Genomic DNA, 21,747 nt, shown 5'->3' with positions numbered 1-21,747 from the left:
ACTGCAATCTTGAGCATCATTCATTCTGCTTGTTTCCTATGTGAAATACCTGGTTACTTGCATCTCATATGGGACGGCAGGTAATAAGCTGAACGTTAACAATGTCTAAAAGAGAGATTGCAAAATTGCAAATAGATACGAGCCCTACAGCACAGTATGTTTCACATACGAAATGTTGGCATTTGCAAAAGGGAATTCCTAAAGTCAGGAGCCAGAATAACCTCCGAGTTTAATAAGAAAGATTAATCTTTCTTATTATAAACCCAGCATCCGTTTTCTGCCCTCCTGCTCTTTTCAAATTCTTTTTTTTACTTCGTTCACCTCCTGAGTCAACTTTTCCTTGTATTTAATTGAAGTCGTAGATTTGACCAAGTTCTAATTCAAACACTGAATTTGCTAGCACGGCAGCCACTTGGGGTAAGCTGTAAATATTTACGGCTTTCTCGGAGCACGTACGGGGAAAAAAACAACACTCGCCTGAATGCTATTTTAATGAATAATCTGACACTGTATAGAAATTGGTAATAAAAGGCCTTGGTTATTTTTTCTCCTAGTGGCAGCACTGGAAATTTGAGATTGTCAAAAGTAGCCAAACTTTATAGTTTAAGAAGCAAATAAAGTCTTTATGGACAGTATTGAATCCTAAACAAAGATGAGGGTGTTTTTTTTTTTTTTTTTGAGTTAGGTCCTGTGAAATGAAAACTAGCAGTTTTCTGAAAGTTTCGGTTCCTTTAATACGTATTTTCCTTTCTGTTTTCCCCCGTCGCAATTTACAGAAGTGGCTTTTTGATGTTTAAAGCTCTTCAGCTAGTTGCGTATGTACAGAAACATGATTTATTTTTAAGTGTCTTCCTCCTTTTCCCCTACATGTCAATCTTGGTTACCTAGGATGTTAGGTACCGTATTTTTCGGAGTACAAGACGCACTTTCCCAAAAGAGAGTTAAAAATCTGGGTGCGTCTTATACACTGAATGCAGCATTTTTGGCCTCCTGAAACCCCGCCCTGCGCATCCCATTTTTCGCCAAAATGGACGTGCAGAGGGTTTGGGAGGCCTGCAAAGGGCTCGGGGGGGGGGGCGGGGCGGGGAGGGCAAAAATGAGCAGAAAATGGGCCCGTTTTTCACAACAACTGGGCTGTTTTTGCCCTCCCAAGCCCCCGGGAGCACTCTGCATGCCTTCCAAATTTTCTGCATGCCCTGTTTTTTGCAAAAAAATGGGCCCTTATTTTTGCTCGTTTTTTGCCCTCCCCAGCCCCCAGAAGCACTCTACAGGCCTCCCACATCCTCTGCACGCCCCCCTTTTTTTTCTTCAAAGAATGGGCCTGTTTTTGCCTCCCCCCCACCCCCCCCGTCACATCTTTGCCTCCCCGGCCCCCAGGACCATTTTGCAGGCTTCTCAAACTCTCTGCATGCCCCCTTTTCACAAATCCTGAGGGTTTGGGAGGCCTGCAAAGTGCTGTTGTGGGCCGGGGAGGGCAAAAATGTTTTAAAATTTACCTCTTCACCTCTGGAGGCCTTCCTGAAGCCTGGGGAGGGCGAAAAACGCCCCCAAGGAGCCAACTGGAAGGCAGAAAATCAGCTGGCCGGCGTGCGCCTGTGCACCAGAGCTGAGGGCCGGCCAGTAAATGTGGTTCTGTGTGCCATCTGTGGCACGCATGCCATAGATTCACCATCACAGACCTAAACTAAAAGTAATCCTAACTCAACCCCAAACACTAAACTAAAGTTAGTGTTTAAGAGCCGAGGTGGCGCAGTGGTTAGGGTGCAGTACTGCAGGCCACTTTAGCTGACTGTGATCTGCAGTTCAGCGGTTCAAATCTCACCGGCTCAAGGTTGACTCAGCCTTCCATCCTTCCGAGGTGGGTGAAATGAGGACCCAGATTGTTGGGGGCGATATGCTGACTCTGTAAACCGCTTAGAGAGGGCTGAAAGCCCTATGAAGCGGTATATAAGTCTAATAAATAAATAAATAAATAAATAAATAAATAAATAAATAAATAAATAAATAAATAAATAAATAATAAAACCTAACACAACCAAACCAAACCAAATCTAACTAAACCAAAACAAACTAAACTAAACTAAATTGAACTAAACACTTAAGTTCATTACAGGTAGTACTTGATATTCGACCACAATTGATGGGCTCTCATTTCTGTTCCTGAGCGAGACATTTCTTAAGTGATTTCTGCCCCATTTTACTACCTTTCTTGCCACAGGTGATAAGTCAATCACTGCAGTTGTTAAGTATGCAGCACGGCCGTTAAGTGAACCTGGCTTCTCCATTGACTTGGCCTATCAGAAGGTCGCAAAACATCATCATGCGATCTTGGGACACTGCAACCGTCCCGAGTACATGCCAGTTGCCAAGGCTCTCATCACCTCAAGACTCAACTACTGTAACGCGCTCTACATGGGGCTGCCCTTGAAAAGTGTCCGGAGACTACAATTGGTCCAGAATGCAGCCGCGCGAGCAATACTGGGTGTACCGAGGTACACCCATGTTACACCTATCAGTACACCCATGTTCCCTATCGGTCTCCGAACGCGCTTCAAGGTGCTGGTTATCACCTTTAAAGCCCTACATGGCCTAGGACCTGGATATCTCCGTGACCGCCTCCTGCCACATACCTCCCAGCGACTGATAAGATCTCACAGGGTGGGCCTTCTCTGGGTGCCGTCGACTAGACAATGTCGTTTGGCGGCTCCTCGGGCCAGGGCCTTCTCTGTAGCTGCCCCGGCCCTATGGAATGATCTACCCCCAGAGATCCGGACCCTCCCCACTCTCTCGGCCTTCCGGAAGTCTATTAAGACGTGGCTGTTCCGGCGGGCCTGGGGCTGTTGACCTCATAAATGAGGTCCAGCCCCACTAAGGTTGAGTGTATGTTGTGTTCTTTTAACTCCTTTGCCTTTGTATTTTAAATTCTTTTAATATTTTTAACTTGTTTTTATGTAAGCCGCCCAGAGTCCTTCAGGATTGGGCGGCATACAAATTCATTAAAACTAAACTAAACTCTGAATTTTGATCACATGATCACACAGGGATGCTGCCACGGGCGTCAGTGTGTGAAAAACGGCCTTGACTCCCTCTTTGCAGGGTCTTCGCTGTAACTGTGAACAGTCTCTAAGCGAACCCCTGGGAATCGAGGGCTACCTGTGCTGTTCCCCCCCCCCCACTGCAAAGCTTGTGGGAAGAAGCAGTTTGGTGCAGTGGTTAAAGGCCCCAGATGAGAAAGTCAAAAGACCCCGAGTTCCAACCCCACCTTAGACGCAAGGCCAGCCAGTTGACTTTGGACCGGTCTAGAAAGTAATAGCAATCCCACTTCCCCAAAATAATATCGCCAAGGAAACCGGACGGTCTTCGCCTCCGCTGTGCCTTGCAGTACGAAATGTTTTACAAGCAGTTCTTAAGAAAAGACGCAGCTGTGAAGGCAGGAAACGCTTGTCACTTAGGCATCAGAGCTGCAGTCCCGCTTCCTGTCAGTTAGACCGCGAGAAGAGATGAAGTCAAGATATTCTCTGCTATAATAATAATAATAATAACAACAACAACAACAACACAGTTGCTGTAAAAAAAATCGCGCAGACTGATTATAAATTGCGGCACAATTCAGTAGCGCAAATGATCCATTGGAATTTGTGCAAAAATTATAATATTAAAACAGCAACAAATTGGTGGCAACATCAGCCTGAAAAAATCACCAAAAATCAGATGGTCAAGATCTTGTGGGATTTTCGCATACAAACGGACAAAATACTGGTGCATAATACACCAGACATCACACTGGTTGAGAAAAATAAGGTCACAATCATAGACATCACAATACCAGGTGACAGGAGGGTCGATGAGAAGGAATGTGTAAAAATCGCAAAATACCAGGACTTAAAAATCGAAATTCAATGATTATGGCACAAACCAGCAGTGGTAATTCCAGTGGTAATCAGCACACTGGGTGCTATTCCAAAAGCACTGGAATTACATTTAAAACAGTTAAAAATTGACAAAATCACCATCAGTCAAATGCAAAAAGCCGCACTTCTTGGATCTGCACGCATATTACGAAAATACGTCACAACGTCCTAGGCCCCTGGGTGAGGCCCGACTAGTAACCAATGCCAAATCCGACGAAACAACTGGCCGCTGTGATACAATTGTATAAGAATAATAAAACGGATCGTCATTTGGAGCACAACACGCCAGATATCACAAGTTGTAGAGGGCCGAAGTGTACAGTTTATTGATATCGTTGTTCCTGGAGATGCCAGAGTCGAAGAGAAAGAAATTAGAAAAAATAATGAAATATCGCGCCATCGAAACTACACGGCTGTGGATGAAGCATGTAAGAGTGACACCCATTGTCATCGGGGCACTTGGCACCATGTCCAAGAATTTTACAAAATACATCCACAAATTGCAGCTTCCTGCAATAACACCAGCAAAAAACTGTGCTACTTGGAACATCTTATATTTTAAGAAGGTCCTTGGTTGATACCTAGGACGCCGGCAGCAAACCGTATCAACCATTAGCACCAGTCACTGGTATTTGTAATGCATTTTTGAATGTTCAGTTGGCTGAGTTTCATGTTTAATGAATAAAGTATATAATAATTTGGTTCATTGACATTGCAATACCTGGTGATGCACGAATTGAAGATAAGCAGCAAGAAAAAAAATCACAAAGGACTTGCAAATTGAAGTTGAGCGACTGTGGAAAAAGAAATTGTGTGTTGTGTGTCCAATTGTAATTGGAGCCCTTGGAGCAATACCCAAAGGGCTACCTCACTATTTGGAAAATTTAAATTTATCAGACTTGAACATTCTGATTCAACAAAAAAAACGCCCTACTTGGAACAGCTTATATCGTCCGACGTTACTTTAACGGTTCCTAGGTCCTCGGTTAAGGACTCGAGCTGTTGAGCTACCAACCAGCCCCAAAGGCTGTGAATCTCACCAAAGATTAACCACACAATAATAATAGAAATATTGTTATAAGAAGGCAGGGCAAGAAGCAATGGGTGGAAACTAATCAAGGAGAGAAGCAATCTAGAACTAAGGAGAAACTTCCTAACAGCGAGGACCATTAACCAGTGCAACTGCTTGCCACCAGAAGTTGTGTGTGCTTCAACACTGGACAGTTTAAAGAAGAGACTGGACAACCGTTTGTCTGAAATGGTACAGGGTGTCCTGCTTGAGCTGGGGGCTGGACTAGAAGACCTCCATGATCCCTCTCAACTCTGTGATTTTGTTATTCTGGAAAAGTTGCTTTGTGTGCAATGTCCTAATATCGCATCATCCCGAAAGGAGCAGTTGGAATTGTTTGTGTCCCGCATGTGAGGAGGGATGTTCCCAAAGCTGTACAATAGACAAAGGGGGCCACCCAGAGGACATCATGCTCACTGTCCTTTTTGGTTTAGATGGAGGCCAGGTTTTTCTGTGTTAAAAATATTTCAGGGTTGCGTAAAAAGTTGGTTGTTCCAGGCGTGTCATAGGCCACGCGACATGCGAAACTGCACATCGACTCTGTGCCCAAGTGAACCGGTCACCCTTCAGTTCTCCTCCCTGGGTGATTTCCCCACTTCGTCAATCACCCAATTCTTCTTCTGGCGTTGTTGTTGTTGTTGTTGTTGTTATGAATGGAAATGTGGCTTGCCACAGCAGACGAAAGGAAGGGAAAGGAACAGAAAAAGAGAGGGGGGGGGTAATCTACTTTTCTGACTTCTTCGTTCTGTTGGAAGAAACGTCGTTCTGGGTTCACTTCCAAGTGGGGAGAAAGACGCTGGAAACATGGGGGCTGCTTAGGAAAGATGGTTTAACGGTGGACAGGGCCACGTGGCTTGAGATATGCTGGGGAAAAGAGGGAAGAGATGCTGCAGAGTGGCTGGGATTTTGAATTTTGAATTTGAGCTTGCATTCTGATTGGTTGCCAGGCTCCCACGGGGCCATGCAGGGGCCAACTCTCTAGGCTGTCCTGAGTCCCAGGCTTGGTTGAGCCTTGCTGGGTGTTGTAATTAAATGGCTCTGCCTGAAGGAGGTAGACCTTTGTTATGTAGAATAGACCAGCCCAGGCCTTAGTGGCCCATTGGCAAAGGTGGGTGGGGGCTGAGTTTGTGCCTCCCTTTTAGGGGAAATATTCTGCCCTTTTAATATTTCCTAAAATATCTCATTTTTCTAAGAGGGGGGTGGGGGGGGTGACTTCCTGAAGTTCAGCAACGAGGGGATAAGAAAAGTAGATTTCTTTCCCCCACTTTCTTTTTCTTCCCTTTCTTTCCCTTTCCCTTTCCAGACATGTATTATTGAGAGTTGTGTCTTTACACACACTCCTCAACTTACGACCACAAGGGAGCCAACATTACTGTTGTTAAGCAAGACAGCTGTGACTTTTTGCCGCATTTCACACCCTTCCTTGCCAGACTTGTGAAGCGAGCGAATCACCGCGGTCGTTCTATAACTCAGGAACCCGGTCGTTAAGTGAGATCGGCTTCCCCTCCTGACTTGGCTTGTCAGGAGGTCGCAAAAAGGGGATCACGGTTTCAGCCGCGGAAGCACCGTGGGTGAATCCTTCACTGTTTCCAGGGCAGCCCCGCGGGTGAGATCCAAGTACCCTGCGGGCCGGATCCAGCCCCTGGGCCTTGAATTCGACACCCCTAGTTTAGTCTCCTGCTTGAGCAAGGGGGTTGGACTAGAAGACCTCCAAGGTCCCTTCCAACTCTCTTCTGATTGATTGAAAAGCCAAGGACTCGGTTTTGTATTTTGCAATTTGCACAACCCTGAGGGCTGAACGTTATTAGAGATGGAGAATGTCTCCCTCTTCTATTTTACTTTGCTCTCCATTTTAAATTTACTAAGTAGGATGGAGGAGGAGAAGGGCCTCAATGGCTTCGCCTTCTTCCTTTTTTTTAAAAAAACAACAACACCCTCTACGAATTAAAGGTGTTGAGCTGCGACACCGATTCCTCTTTTCAAACAATTCTGGTCGACACTAAAGGTCATAACTAGATTTGCATTTCCTGTTTTAGTCTGGCTCTCGATCTGTATTTCCAGAATCTTTTAGCCTGCGTTCAGTTTCACGAGCTTCTGGTTCCTACTGTTTCCAGCAGGATTTAAATACAGTTTTTTTAAACCAGACTCTGCGATTTTCATTTTTATTCTGGGTGAATCAGGTGGCAAGGAAGACTGTGTAACAAATGAAATATATTCCAGTATTTCCTGTGGGCAGTACTTTTTATTAGGTTCAGCTAAGAGGCCACAAATAAGTTTGCGGCATAATTTTTAAATTTCTGTTCTGACCCAGCCCTCCAAACACAGCCGACCCTCTGTAGTTGAAGCAATGCTTCCTTTAATAGGAGCGCCAGCAAAAAGTTTCTCTCTCATCGCAGGCTAATAAGGCTGTCCATCCAGGAGATGAGAAGTTGTCTGCCCCACCTATTCATCTCTGCCCCCTGCCTTTGGTCCCCAGAGCTTGGGTGGGGCTTCGCTAGCAGCAGTGTTTCTTCCGTCCCAAGGACCGGCCCATAGATTTCCACTGCTCTCCTCTCCTCTGCCACATTTATTCATCTCCACCCCCTGCCTTTTATCCCCAGAGCTTGGGTGGGGCTTCGCTAGCAGCGAGTGTCTCGTCCATCCCAAGGTACCGGCCCATAGATTTCCACTGCTCTCCTCTCCTCTGCCACATTTATTCATCTCCACCCCCTGCCTTTTATCCCCAGAGCTTGGGTGGGGCTTTGCTAGCAGCGATGTCTCGTCCGTCCCAAGGACCGGCCCATAGATTTCCACTGCTCTCCTCTCCTCTGCCACATTTATTCATCTCCACCCCCTGCCTTTTATCCCCAGAGCTTGGGTGGGGCTTTGCTAGCAGCGATGTCTCGTCCATCCCAAGGACCGGCCCATAGATTTCCACTGCTCTCCTCTCCTCTGCCACATTTATTCATCTCCACCCCCTGCCTTTTATCCCCAGAGCTTGGGTGGGGCTTTGCTAGCAGCGATGTCTCGTCCGTCCCAAGGACCGGCCCATAGATTTCCACTGCTCTCCTCTCCTCTCTGCCTTCTGTGCATCATCACATCAGGCACTGGACCAGCTGTTCCTCCTCTTCCTCATCAGCCACCTCCAGACCTGGGGGCTCTTGACTCCCCATCCGAGGGCTGACGGACAGCCCAGGCTCCATCTCTGTCTCTCTCTTCTCTGCCAGCTCCATTCCCTCTTCCCCCCTTGGAGCGCTCAGGTTGCCCTGATGCTGACCCTCACTCCCCTCCTCCTCCTCCTCTTCCTCCTCTTATTCGGCTGCTGGAGGGGCCGGTGGCCGAGAGGCCACAACAATTTATCTGCAATCCTTCATCAGACGAGAAGAGGGTATGAGGCAGACAAAAGTCCTGGACTTGTGACCACAATTGAGCCCAGCGTTTCTGTGGCTAAGCAGGACCATCGTTAAGTGAGTTTTGCCCCGCTTTATGACCGTTCTTGCAGACGTTGGTAAGTGAATCGCTGCGGTTCTCAAGTTGATAATGAATTTCTTGTTCAGCGAATCCTGGCTTCCCCCGTTGACTTGGCTTGGCAGAGGGTTACAAAACGGGGATCAGGACACTGCAACCGTCGTCAGTACATGCCAGTTGCCAAGCCTCTGGATTTTGATTGCGTGACTTAAAAACCCTGCGTCGCTGACTTAATAAGTGCAGTGCCTCACTTGACAACTGTGTAGCATGGGGCAACTAACTCACTTAACAAATGCTTCCCTTAGCAACGTAAATTTTGGCCTCAATTGTGGTGAGGACAACATACAGGAGAAACTCCTTGTGTGAACGAAAACTTTCAAAGGGAATGCAGAATGGAATAGAATACAGAAGAATGGAATGGAGCAGAGTGGAGTGGAGTGGAGTAGTATAGCATGCAGAATAGAATAAAATGGAGTAGAGTAGAATAAAATAGAGTTGAATAAAATAGAGTAGAATAGCATATCATATAGCATAGCATGCAGAATGGAATAGAATGCAGAAGAATAGAATGGAAGAGAATAGGAATAGGAATAACATAGCATAGGATAGGATAGCATAGCATGCAAAATGGAATAGAATGCAGAAGAATAGAATGGAATAGAATGGAATATGGAATGGAATATGGAATGGAATGGAATATGGAATGGAATGGAATATGGAATGGAATGGAATATGGAATGGAATGGAATATGGAATGGAATGGAATATGGAATGGAATGGAATATGGAATGGAATAGAATAGGAATAGCATAGCATAGCATAGCATAGCATAGCATGCAGAATTTAATAGCATGCAGAATGGAATAGAATGCAGAAAAATAGAATGGAATAGAATAGGAATAGGAATACCATAGGATAGGATAGCATAGCATGCAAAATGGAATAGAATGCAGAAGAATAGAATGGAATATGGAATGGAATGGAATATGGAATGGAATAGAATAGAATAGAATAGGAATAGCGTAGCATAGCATAGCATAGCATAGCATGAAGAATGGAATAGCATACAGAAGAATGGAATGGAATAGATCAGCATACATTAAAATGAAACTCCGTTGCATAAAGGGTCACCACCTCCAATATACAATACACAAACATGACAAAATAAATAAATAAATACAAAATTATGTACCCTGTCTCCCTGAAATTAAGCCCTCTCCGCATAATAAGCCCAATCGGGCTTTTGAGTGCATGTATTAAAATAAGCCCTCCCCAAAAATAAGCCCTTCTCAAAAAATAAGCCCGCTCTTGAAAATATTGCCACCCAGCAGCAACCATAAGGTTACCACGCTCGCCGCCTCCTGCACCTCAAAAATAATAAGACCTCCCCGAAAATAAGGCCAGGGGTCGAAAGTAAATAAAACCTTGTCTTATTTTTGGGGAAACACATATATATATCTACATATATTATGATAATGTTTGGTCAGTTTGGCAAGCTAGCTGTATGTTGTATGAAAGAACGGAAGATTAAAAATTGCATTAATCTCCCGTGTTTAGCGATGAAGTTCATACTTTATGCGAGAAAAGGTTTCTTAACGGTGAGTTGCTGCCCTTGGGAACACGTCCAATGGCCGCTCTCCAAAAACTCCTCTGGGAATCTAACCTTGAGGAACTGCTAATTCTACTTGACTCTTATTTAAAAGACTGTCAGGATTTTCCTCCTGGGATTTAAGGAGTGCAGAAAGCGCTCGTTGGCTTCCAGAGTCCTGTGCAAATCTCACACAGTTCATTTAGCAGCCGTTCAAAGTTACGACGCCTCTGAAAAATGTGACTTGGGGCCATTGTTCACACTTACGACCTTTGCAACATCTGCAACAGATCCAAATTCAGATGCTTGGCCACTGGTTCATACTTATGACCATTGTGGTGTCCCAAGGCCACGTGACCCAAAATTTAGAAGCTTGGCAAACCGACTCATATTTACGACGGGTGCAGCGTCCCAGGGATAGGGGAGGGGGAGGAATCATGCACAAAAATTCACGAGGAAGCCAGATTCACTTAACAACCGTGTTAAGAGTTGTAAAGATTTGTAATGTAAAGAGAATAGTAATAAGGCCCTATCTAACAAAATGAAATTCAATGGTGAAAAAAAGGAAGGTTCTACTTTTAGGCAAGAAAAACGAAATGCACAGGTACGGTATAGGTGGTACTTTGCTGAATAGTAGTAACTGTGAGATGGATTTTGGAGTCCTAGTGGACAACCACTTAAATAGGAGCCAGCCGTGGGCAGCAGCTGCCAAAAAAGCCAACACAGTTCTAGGCTGCATCAAGAGAGGGAGAGAATCAAGATCACGTGAAGGGTTAATTCCACTTTATAAGGCCTTGGTAAGGCCACACTTGGAATATCTGCATCCAGTTTTGGTCTCCACGATGTAGAAAAGATGAGACTCTAGAAACAGTGCAGAGAAGAGCAAGAAAAAAGATTAGGAGACTGGAGGCTAAAACATACGAAGAACGGTTGCAGGAACTGAGTATGTCTAGTTTAATGAAAAGAAGGACTAGTGGAGACATGATAGCATCTTCCAATATCTCAGGGGTTGCCACAAAGAAGAGGGAGACAAACTGTTCTCCAAGACACCTGAGGGTAGAATAAGAAACAATGGGTGGAAACTAATCAAGGAGAGAAGCAACTTAGAACTATGGAGAAATTTCCTGACAGTTAGAACAATGAATCAGTGGAACAGAAGTTGCCTCCAGAAGTTGTGAATGCCCCAACACTGGAAGTCTTTAAGAAGATGTTGGATAGACATTTGTCTGAAGCGGTGTAGGGTTTCCTGCCTAGGCAGGAGGGTTGGACTAGAAGACCTCCAAGGTCCCTTCCAACTCTGCTATTACAGTACATTGTTCAATGTAGAAAAAACTGAAAGAAATCCTCTCTAAGTTTGAATTGAATTTGAGGCTATACGCTGTTTGTAGCAAAATATATCAGTGGAGAAAATAAGAGATGAAAATTTGCTGAAACTACAAAGGGGCAATGGAAGATATTGTTTATGTAGTAAGAGAAAAATAACCATAAAGATGAAAAATAATGGAAGAGAATAATTTGGCTGAAAGTGAAAACAAGGCTGATGTAAAATGGACTATGTGAATGAGGGGAGGTGAAATAAAAGACCCAGACAACGTTTCGTCCCTATAATATGTATAATTTGTATTAAAAAATCTAAAAAGAAAAAGAAAAAAAACCCCACCAACCATGTTGCTAACTTTATCAGATTCACTTAATAACTGGGGCAAGGCAAGGTCGTAAAACCGAGCAAAGCTGACTTTGCAAATGTGTCCCTTAAGAACAGAAGTGTTGGGCTCAGTTGTCGTAAGTTGAGGACTGCCCTTAGTGAGAAAAAGAAATAGCTGAAGAGCAAAATGAGAGCAAGCGTTGGGTAGAGAGGGAGCGGGGGAACTTCCGAAAACAACAAAGGGAGTTTCCTAACAAGAGATTGCGGTTGGGGGGAAAAAAGAAAAAAAAAAGAAATTAGCAAACGAGACTCTCATCCGGGTTTGGATAATTTAATTTTATCTCAGTTAAGGTTTTGTATTCGCCTCTGGAATAGGAGCAAATCATTTCCCCCCTCCTCTTTTGCTTTTCGATTCATGGCGTTCGAGTCCCTAGCGCCGCGTAACGGAGTGAGCTCCCATTACTTGTCCCAGCTTCTGCCAACCAAGCAGTTCGGCACCAAAAACCACTGGTATAGGGTTTCCTGCCTGAGCAGCGGGTCAGACTAGAAGACCTCCAAGATACCTTCCAACCCTATGGTACATGCTAAGTTGTGGGTACTTCAGCACTGGAGTTTTTAAAGAAGAGACTTGGAGAGCCCTTTGTCCGAAATTACACAGGGTCTCCTGCTTGAGCAGGGGGTTGGACTAGAAGACCTCCAAGGTCCCTTCCAGCTCTGTTTTGTTCTATTAAATAATGATTCATTAAAGAAGAATTTATGATAATAAATAATGATTTATTCAAGACATCATCTCTGTAGGTTGATATGCAGCCGTGGCACGACATAACCGCGAACGTCAAAAGCGCGCCGACAAAAGCGCGGCGCTAAAACCGCGATGTCAAAAGCGCGCCGACAACAGCGCACCGACAGAAGCGCGATTTAAGTTAAGGTTAGGTTTAGGGTTAGGTTTAGGGTTATTTTTAGGGTTATGTTACAGCACACTTCTGTCGGCGCGCTGTTGTCGGCGCGCTTCAGCGCTCATTCGTCTCCGCGGTTTTGACGGCACGGTTTTGTCACTGCGCTTTAGTCACACGCGCTTTTGTCGTACGCGCATTTGTGGTGGAACCATATGCAGCTGTGTTGTTTAGCATCCATGAACCATATTTTTCAAAATCAAACTCCGCCGAATATCTTGTTTTCTGATCAACTTTGTCGGCGAGGACTGGCATACGTTTCTTTTTTCCTGGAACTGCTGGGCTGACAGATCACCTAGTCCTCATTAAACACAAAGCGGCCCACAGACAGGAGGTTTTAATGGTATTTTACATCCTGCGGAGGAGTCCAGTTCTCATTGAAAGAGGTTGAACGAGAAAAAAGCCAACAAGTACGGACATATATGTATATATCTAGGTATGTAATGATTTGTTTTTACAAGAGCTAGCAGCGCTGGCTGTTTGTATTTTGACATGAGGGTAGGACAGAGTAATTCCTGGGAAAACAGACTGCAATGTACAAGAACTGGAATTTCAAGTCTAGCTGAATTGTATCAGCTGCTGTAGTAAAAGACCTGGGTAGCTTATCTTGATCCTTGTTGAAAGCAAATGGAAGGGGAAAAGTCATCCTCAACTTACGACCAGAATTAAGCCCAAAATTTCTGTCGCTAGGCGAGACAGCTCTTAAGCGAATTCCGCCTCATTTTAACAACCTTAATCATCACATTTTTTTGGTATATCACCGTAGTCGTTAGTAACAGGTTTGTTAAGGGAATCTGGCTTCCCCATTGAGTTCGGCGGCTTACTCCGCCACGGAAGCGAGGTTACACTTAGGAGTAATTTTACAATTTGTGGGTGGGTGTCTTCACTTCGTCGTGAGCGCGTAAAATATAGCTTTTTAAAAAAATCTTTCGAAGCAAAGCCGAAAAGAGGGGGTGGGGACTTTTTCTTTCTTTCTGTTTTTTTATAAATTTTTATTTTTATTACACAAACAATACATATAGACAACAATAAAAAAAAGAGAACAATGGACTTTTTTTTTGTTTAGTTTAGTTAGTAACGTTGGCAGTATTAGAATCTTGTATTTTCAGCAAGAAAAACATTACTGCAAAGTTGCAAAGGTATTCCTCGTCTTATGACCATAGCCGAGCCCCAAATTTCTGTTGCTAAGTGAGACATTGGTTAATAAGTTGAGTTTTGTCCCCTTTCCTGCCTGAGTTGCTAAGTGAATCTCTGCGGTCGTTAAGTTAGTAACACGGTTGTTGAGTGTGTCTCGCTTCGCCACTGACTTTAGAATAGAGTAGAGCTGCAGGGGACCTTGGAGGTCTTCTAGTCCAGCCCTCTGCTCAAAGCAGGAGAACCTATGCCATTTCAGATAAGGGACTGTCTAAGTGACTTTGCTTGTTCGAAAGTCGCAAAAGGAGACAAAAAAATCCCATCATAAATACGAGTCGGTTGCCAAGCTTCTGAATTTTGATCCCATGCCCATGGGGATGGTACAACGGGCATAAGTGTGAAAAACGTCATAAGCTTACAGAATTGGTCATCGGGCGAGGCCGCGTCATCCGTCACAGCAATTCAGTAGGTTTTTAATACCCTGAATTTGAGAGCCCCGTGGGGTTCAAGAGCCGAGGTGGCGCAGTGGTTAGAGTGCAGTACTGCAGGCCACTTCAGCTGACTGTTATCTGAAGTTCGGCGGTTCAAATCTCACCGGCTCAAGGTTGACTCAGCCTTCCATCCTTCCGAGGTGGGTGAAATGAGGACCCGGATTGTTGTTGGGGGCAAATATGCTGACTCTGTAAACCGCTTCGAGAGGGCTGGAATCCCTATGAAGCGGTATATAAGTCTAACTGCTATTGCTATTGCTAAACCCCCTCCAGTTTATATCTTTTTACATATTTTATATATTACAGTTTGCTTATTTTTGCTGGAGTTTTCTAGAATAAAGTGCATTAGGAATGCTTGTCGCTTTTCTGTGTCTGAATTGATGGCATGTTGGTCTCTGTAGTATGTTGGCTTGCAAGTTTGTGTCTGGATGAAAAGTTTTTTCTAAGATAGCACGATAGCATGGTGAAGATAAGAGTGGGCTTTGGCGCATGGCTCAAGGATGCCACATCTGAGTAGCCCTCTTTTTTTTCTATTATTTATCCACAGGTTCAATTAATGTGGCAGGTGAATACTGCATGCAACACAGATACAACCAATTTATTCCACCTCTTATTTTACCAGAAAGTCTTGTCTGAAAGCCTTAACCGGACAAAGTAGTAATAGATGACAGGGGTTCCGTATCTATGGAAGGGTAGCCACTGAGGTACAAAAGTTAACTGGGTGACCTTGGGCCAATCACCACGTGAGTGTGAGTTCTAGTCCCTCCTTGGGCATATAAACCAGCTGGGTGACCTTGGGCAAATCACCAGGAGCTTGGAAGTTCTAGTCCCGCCTTAGGCATGAAAGTTGACTGGGTGACTTTGGCCCAATCACCTGGTGAATGTGAGTTCTAGTCCCGCCTTAGGCATGAAAGTTGAGTGGGTGACTTTGGCCCAATCATCTGGTGAATGTGAGTTCTAGTCCTGCCTTAGGCATGAAAGTTGAGTGGGTGACTTTGGCCCAATCACCTGGTGAATGTGAGTTCTAGTCCCGCCTTAGGCATGAAAGTTGAGTGGGTGACTTTGGCCCAATCACCTGGTGAATGTGAGTTCTAGTCCCGCTTTAGGCATGAAAGTTGACTGGGTGACACCCACCCACTCACCCACCATCTTTATTCCTCTCTCCCTCCCTCCTTCCCTCCCTCCCTCCCTCCCTTTCCCTACACACATTCCATGGTTGATCTGGAGGTATTTTGGGGGCTATCACCTTCTTGAAATATCCAGCACCTTCTAAAGCAGCTGAAACCCTCATCACGAGGGTGGCATTGCTTTGGGGGCGGCATGGCAGCCTGCAGCATAGGAAAAACTTGCATGTGGAAGAAAAAAACGGATTCAGATGTCAACATACCCTAGGAACGCCCATCGTCGCTGAAGAAACCGGTTTGTTCATGAACTCGGCCATCTCAACATTCCTCCGAGTCAACCACACCACATCCCCCAAGGAAAGACTAACAAAGGTCTCAGAGGATTTTTTTCAGGGGTTCCCATCACTGAACCTCATGGAGCATCTGTGGGGGGACTCAAACCTGCACCGCCCGGCTCTCCTGCGACCGTCCTAACGATGATCCGGTCTGCTTTGATTTGCAAACATGCCGTGTGTTCAAAGACACCTTCAGATGTTGCAGAGTTAGGAAAAGTCCTGGAATTCCAGAAGCCAGAATAAAAAAATAAAAAGTCTCTTAGGAAATGTTGGGAAGATGAAGGGGCCATAAAGGATCCCACCACTCTGCAGCGGCCCAGTTATTCTTTCCTAATTCTTAATCTATTTTAAAAAAAATACAAAACATTGTAAGCATGCAAGTCTGTAGAGATTTCTCCGTCCTCCAGGCCATTGTTGAACCAAAGGTGCTTTTTCAGGAGGCAACTGGATTTTCTGGTTTTTTTCTTTGAAGACGTTTCACTTCTCATCCAAGAAGCTTCTTCAGTTCTGACTGGATGGTGGGGGATGGAAGGATTTATATTCCTTGCAGACAGCTGGTCATTTGCATCCTTTCAGAGGGTCCTTGAGGCCACTTGGAGGTTTCTCTGTGTCCTCAGGGTCACCTGAGTGGTGCAAATGGTTCCTGTAGCCTGCAATTTTCCCTCTGGAAATCCATTCCTCCTCCCACACCATTCCAAGGGTCTCCATCCCAAATTATACAGCTAAAGGTCTGTAGAGATTCTCCATCATTCAGGTCATGGTTGTCCTAATGGGGCTTTTTTTTCAGGAAGCAACTGGACATCGTTGTTTTTTCCTTTTGAAGATGTTCCCCTTCTCCTCCAAGAAGCTTCTTCAGCTCTGACTGGATAGTGGGGAATGGAAGAATTTATACTCCTTGCAGACAGCTGGTCATTTGCATCCTTTTAGAGGGTCATTGAGGCCACCTGGAGGTTTATCTGTGTCCTTAGGGTCACCTGAGTGACATAAATGGTTCCTGTACTCTGCAATTTTCCCTCTGGAAATCCATTCCTCCTCCCACACCATTCCAAGGGTCTCCATCCCAAATTATATAGCTAAAGGTAGAGATTCTCCATCATTCAGGTCATGATTGTCCTAATGGGGCTTTTTTTCAGGAAGCAACTGGACATCCTTGTTTTTTTCCTTTTGAAGATGTTTCCCTTCTCATCCCAGAAGCTTCTTCAGCTGCGACTGGATTGGTGTGAGGGGAAGGACTGATATTCCTTGCAGACAGCTGGTCATTTGCATCCGTTTAGAGGGTCCTTGAGGCCACTGGGAGGTTTATCTGTGTCCTCAGGGTCACCTGAGTGGTGCAAATGGTTCCTGTAGTCTGCAATTTTTCCCTCTGGGAAATCCATTCCTCCTCCCACACCATTCTTCTCCCAAACTGTATAGCTAAAAGACTGTAGAGATTCTCCATCCTCCAGGTCATGGTTGTCCCAAAGGTGCTTTTTTCAGGAGGCAACTGGACTTTCTGGGTGTTGTTTTTTCTTTGAAGATGTTTCGCTTCTCATCCAAGAAGCTGCTGCTTTCAGATTTTTAACTATACAATTTGGGAGTAGGAATGGATTTCCAGAGGGGGGGGGGGAATGCAAATGACTAATAATCTGCAAGGCATATAAATCCTTCCAGTCTCCGTTATCCTGTTAGAGCTGAAGAAGCTTCTTGGATGAGAAATGAAATTGTCTTCAAAGAAAAAAAAAACAAGAAAGTCCAGTTGCCTCCTGAAAAAGCCCCTTTGGGACAACGGTGACCTGGATGGCGGAGAATCTCTACAGAACTTTTGAGCTATACAATTTGGGATGAAGACCCTTGGAATGGTGTGGGAGTAGGAAGGGATTTCCAGAGGGAACAAAATTGCAGACTACAGGAACCATTTGCTCCACTCAGGTGACCCTGAGGACACAGATATACCGCCCAGTGGCCTCAAGGACCCTCTAGAACAGTGTTTCTCAACCTTGGCGACTTGAAGATGTCTGGACTTCAACTCCCAGAATTCCCCAGCCAGCGAAGGCATTGTAAAGTGGTATTAACACTTCACGGGATCTTGATTCTCTCCCTCTGTTTATGTAGCCTAGAACTGTGTTGGCTTTTTTGGCAGCTGCTGCACACAGCTGGCTCCTATTTAAATGGTTGCCCACTAGGACTCCAAGATCCCCCTCACAGTTACTACTATTGAGCACAAGATACCACCTACACTGTACCTGTGCGTTTCCTATTGAACGAACTACCACACATACTGTACCTGTGCATTTCGTTTTTCTTGCCTAAATGTAGAACCTTATTCTTTTCACCCTTGAATTCCATTTTATTAGATAGTGCCCAATGTTCAAGTTTGTCAAGATCCTTCTGTATCTTGAGCCTTAAGTCTTCTGGAGTTTTGGCTATTCCTGCCAGCTTGGTGTCATCTGCAAATTTGATGAGTTCCCCATTTATTCCCTCATCCAAATGATTGATGAAATGTTCCTTCATCAGACTCAGAAAACACCTTATTAGTGTTGAAGATGACAGTTCTGTCACAGAAATGGGGACGTAGATCTGGCCCAAAACCAGAAGCATGATAGATATGAATATACAAAGGCCTACAACTATTTTTTTTAACAGCTGAGCATTCAAAGTCCAGTGGACAATTTTTTTTTTACTTCCACAAATGTTTTTTTAAAAATCTCAGATTGTTTTGAATCTCACGTCCCAACATAGCTGGGATTGGTCCTTATGCAGATGAAATATAAACACACACACACACCATTTTCAATCTTTGTGTGATAGCAATGCTTGATGCCAAGGTAGTTGCCAAACCACTTAGGCTTTCTGTTTAAAAGTTTTTATTTTCCATTTTATCATTTTCATACACTCACATACATACTGTGCATAGCCGGCGCCATACAACATTAAACAATAATCATAGCAATTCCTCTTGTCAACAATACCCCCCAAAATACAAACCCAATATATCTCTTCCCCTCTCCATACACCTCTTTCTTCCATCCCCCCCTCCAACTTTCTATCTTCCCTCCATCATCCCCCTCTACCTTACTTCTCCTCCCCCTCTACCACTCCTCTCTCCCGGTCCACTCCCTCCCATCCTTCTCACCCTCCCTCCCATCCTCTCTCCCGTCCCTCTCTACCCGTCTTTCTTCTATCCCGCTCCTCCTCCCCTTGGTGTATTTCTACTATATGTCAGTGTACTTAACTTATCCTATTTTTACAGAGAAATTATAGAAAAACAGTATACATGTGAAGTCACATTGCATTGAAATCTAACCTAGTATATATCCCTCCCTCCCCCCTCCCCCCCTAACCCCCCCTCCCCCCCGACTTCCCAGAGCCCGTACACGGTATAGATTTTTAACAAACACAGTCTAAAATATATTGAGAAAAAAATAATAATTAAAAAAAGGTTAGTAACATCTCTACATTGATCTTAGCTTCTTCTTGCTAAGCTGACTTTAAACAATTTAAATCATTCCTGATCTTAAGCATAGGCTATCTGGAATTTCTTAGTCCCGTATTTGTTTTGTATATAGTCAAACCACTTAGGCTTTCGAGAGCGGAAGAAAAGGACTCAAACATTCCCATGGAATCACCAGGATTCGCACTCAAGACAACGAAGACCCTAGGTCAGTGATGGCGAACCTTTTCGGCATTGAGTGGCCAGACTGGAACGCCCGTGCCGGAAATCCCAAGACCAGCTGGCTTAAGTGCATGCGTGTGCCGGCCAGCTGGCCTTGGCATTTCCAGCACATGCATTCACGCCAGCCAGCTGGTCTTTCTGCGTGTCGGAGCACCCAGAAACCCCAAATCCAGCTGGCCGCTTTCCCAGCTGTTTCCGGGTCATTTTCCAGGCCATTTCCAGGCTGTTTTTCTGCCCAAAAAACAGCCTGAAAATGGCCCGGAAAAGAGCCTGGAAAATGGCTCGAAAAATGGCCATGTTTTGGGCCATTTGGGGGGCTGTTTTGGGGGGCATTTTCTGGTGTTCCGGTGTCCACAAAGACCAGCCAAGCAACCAGAAGAGCAGCTGGCGACGGCACGCATGCCACAGAGAGGGCTCTGCATGCCACCAATGGCTCACATGCCACATGTTCGCCATCATCACCTAGGTTTACTATAGCATCAAAGGCACAAGCCTTATTTCCAACTCGCCTTAACTCCTACGGAACTCCAATCTACAATAATGTGTACTGGAATTGTTAGTTACTTTTATTGGTGCAGATTTTTGAATTGCAGGCTGATTATCTAAAGTTTGACCTCCATTTTCTAAAGTCTTTTTGTCTATCTGATTTGGAGACAAATTCCTTTGTGAGTCTAATTACCCTTGGTCAAATACATTCTATATTCTATGCTATTCTGCTCTTCATTCCAGTATTCTACTCTACTCTATTCTTCATTCGAATATTCTACCTCTACTCTACTCTACTCTACTCTACTCTACTCTACTCTACTCTACTCTACTCTTCATTCCAATGCTCTGCTCTGCTTTGCTTTATTCTTCATTCCAATATTCTACTCTACTCTACTCTACTCTACTCTACTCTACTCTACTCTACTCTACTCTACTCTACTCTTCATTCCAATGCTCTGCTCTGCTTTGCTTTATTCTTCATTCCAATATTCTACTCTACTCTACTCTATTCTTCATTCCAATACTCTGCTCTGCTCTACTCTACTCTTCATTCCAATATTCTACCTCTACTCTGCTCTACTGTACTCTACTCTTCATTCCAATACTCTGCTCTGCTCTGCTTTATTCTTCATTCCAATTTTCTACTCTACTCTACTCTACTCTACTCTACTCTACTCTACTCTACTCTACTCTACTCTACTCTACTCTACTCTACTCTACTCTACATTCCAATACTCTGCTCTGCTCTGTTTTATTCGTCATTCCAATACTCTGCTCTGCTCTGCTCTGCTCTGCTTTACTCTATTCTTCATTCCAATATTCTACTCTACTCTATTCTACTCTACTCTATTCTTCATTCCAGTACTCTGCTCCGCTCCGCTCTACACAGACACACACATATACAGGCAGCCCTGGGCATATGACCACAATGGAGCCCCAAATTTCTGCTGTTAAGTGAGACGTTTGTTAAGTGGGTTTTGCCCGGTTTTGCTACCTTTTTTGCCTCAGTTGTTAAGTGGATCCCTGCAGTTGATAAGTTATTAACGTGGTTGTTGAGCAAATCCGGCGTCCCCATTAACTTGGCTTGTCGGAAGGTGGCAAAAGGGGAATCATCACCTTGGCCTTGGGACACTGCGTCCGTCATAAGTACATGCCAGTTGCCCAGCCTTTGAATTTTGATCAGGGGACTCTGTGTTTGTGTGTGTGTGTGGGGGTGTGTGTGCGGCGAAGGATAGAACTGAGAAACACGTCCCTTTCCCTCCTCCCCCCCCCCGGTCCTGTTGTCACTTTGAACGGACGCTGAACGAACTTGTCGTAAGTCGAGGACCAGCTTTATCAATGCCCTACCTTGCTCGATTTTGCGTTTTTTTAATCAGGCTGTGGCTTAATGGCTCTGCGATCGAACTCATCCCTTCCTGCTTCCCTCTGTTAGCTCAACCTTATGCATCAGAAGTTAGAGGGAGGGGAACGAAAAGCTCTCTCTCCCCCCCTCCCACCAGCACATAGGGGTGCATTTCTGTCTCTCAAGCTCCCTTTGCAAGTTTCGTTTGCCATGACGTGGCCCGTGCTTCCTTCCTGCTGCTTACAAGCCCGTTTTAGAGATAAGAAGTTGCTTGTCTGTGTGTGTGTGTGTGTGTGTGTTTTTGTACAACTGGGGCAGCGACTGGTTAGGGGTGTTGGAAGGAAATATGCCTCCATGTCTGCTTGGTTACAAAGAGGGTCCAAGACGTCTTTTTTTGTTGTTTTGTTTTTACACAATCTGAGAGATTGTGACGTCGTAATGTTGTTGTTTTTTTCAACAGAAGCGTAGCCAAGAGAGACGTTGGATTGACATTGTAAAACGGATCTGCTAGCATTGGGTGGGTGTTCGGTAGCCCTTGTTTTCAGGCTGCATTGTTAGCGTTTAACT

At 44.7% G+C, this 21,747-nt stretch overlaps 1 protein-coding gene across 4 annotated transcripts in view; it reads left to right on the top strand.

Annotated features, from left to right (window-relative positions):
• Positions 1-21,747, top strand: part of ELF1 (E74 like ETS transcription factor 1) — an 82,381-nt gene that overhangs the window by 26,561 nt on the left and 34,073 nt on the right. For 2 of the 4 annotated variants that reach the window (XM_032226481.1, XM_032226480.1), the window contains exon 2: positions 21,641-21,697. The exons of the other annotated variants lie outside the window; for them this stretch is intronic. The gene's annotated coding sequence lies outside the window, so the exon portion shown is untranslated. The remainder of the gene's footprint in view (positions 1-21,640; positions 21,698-21,747) is intronic. 4 annotated transcript variants of the gene reach the window in all.

This window comes from Thamnophis elegans, chromosome 11, assembly GCF_009769535.1.
Source record: "Thamnophis elegans isolate rThaEle1 chromosome 11, rThaEle1.pri, whole genome shotgun sequence".
Lineage (NCBI taxonomy): Eukaryota > Metazoa > Chordata > Lepidosauria > Squamata > Colubridae > Thamnophis > Thamnophis elegans.
Note: the sequence above shows the minus strand (reverse complement) of the source record. Positions and strands in the feature narration are given on the sequence as shown.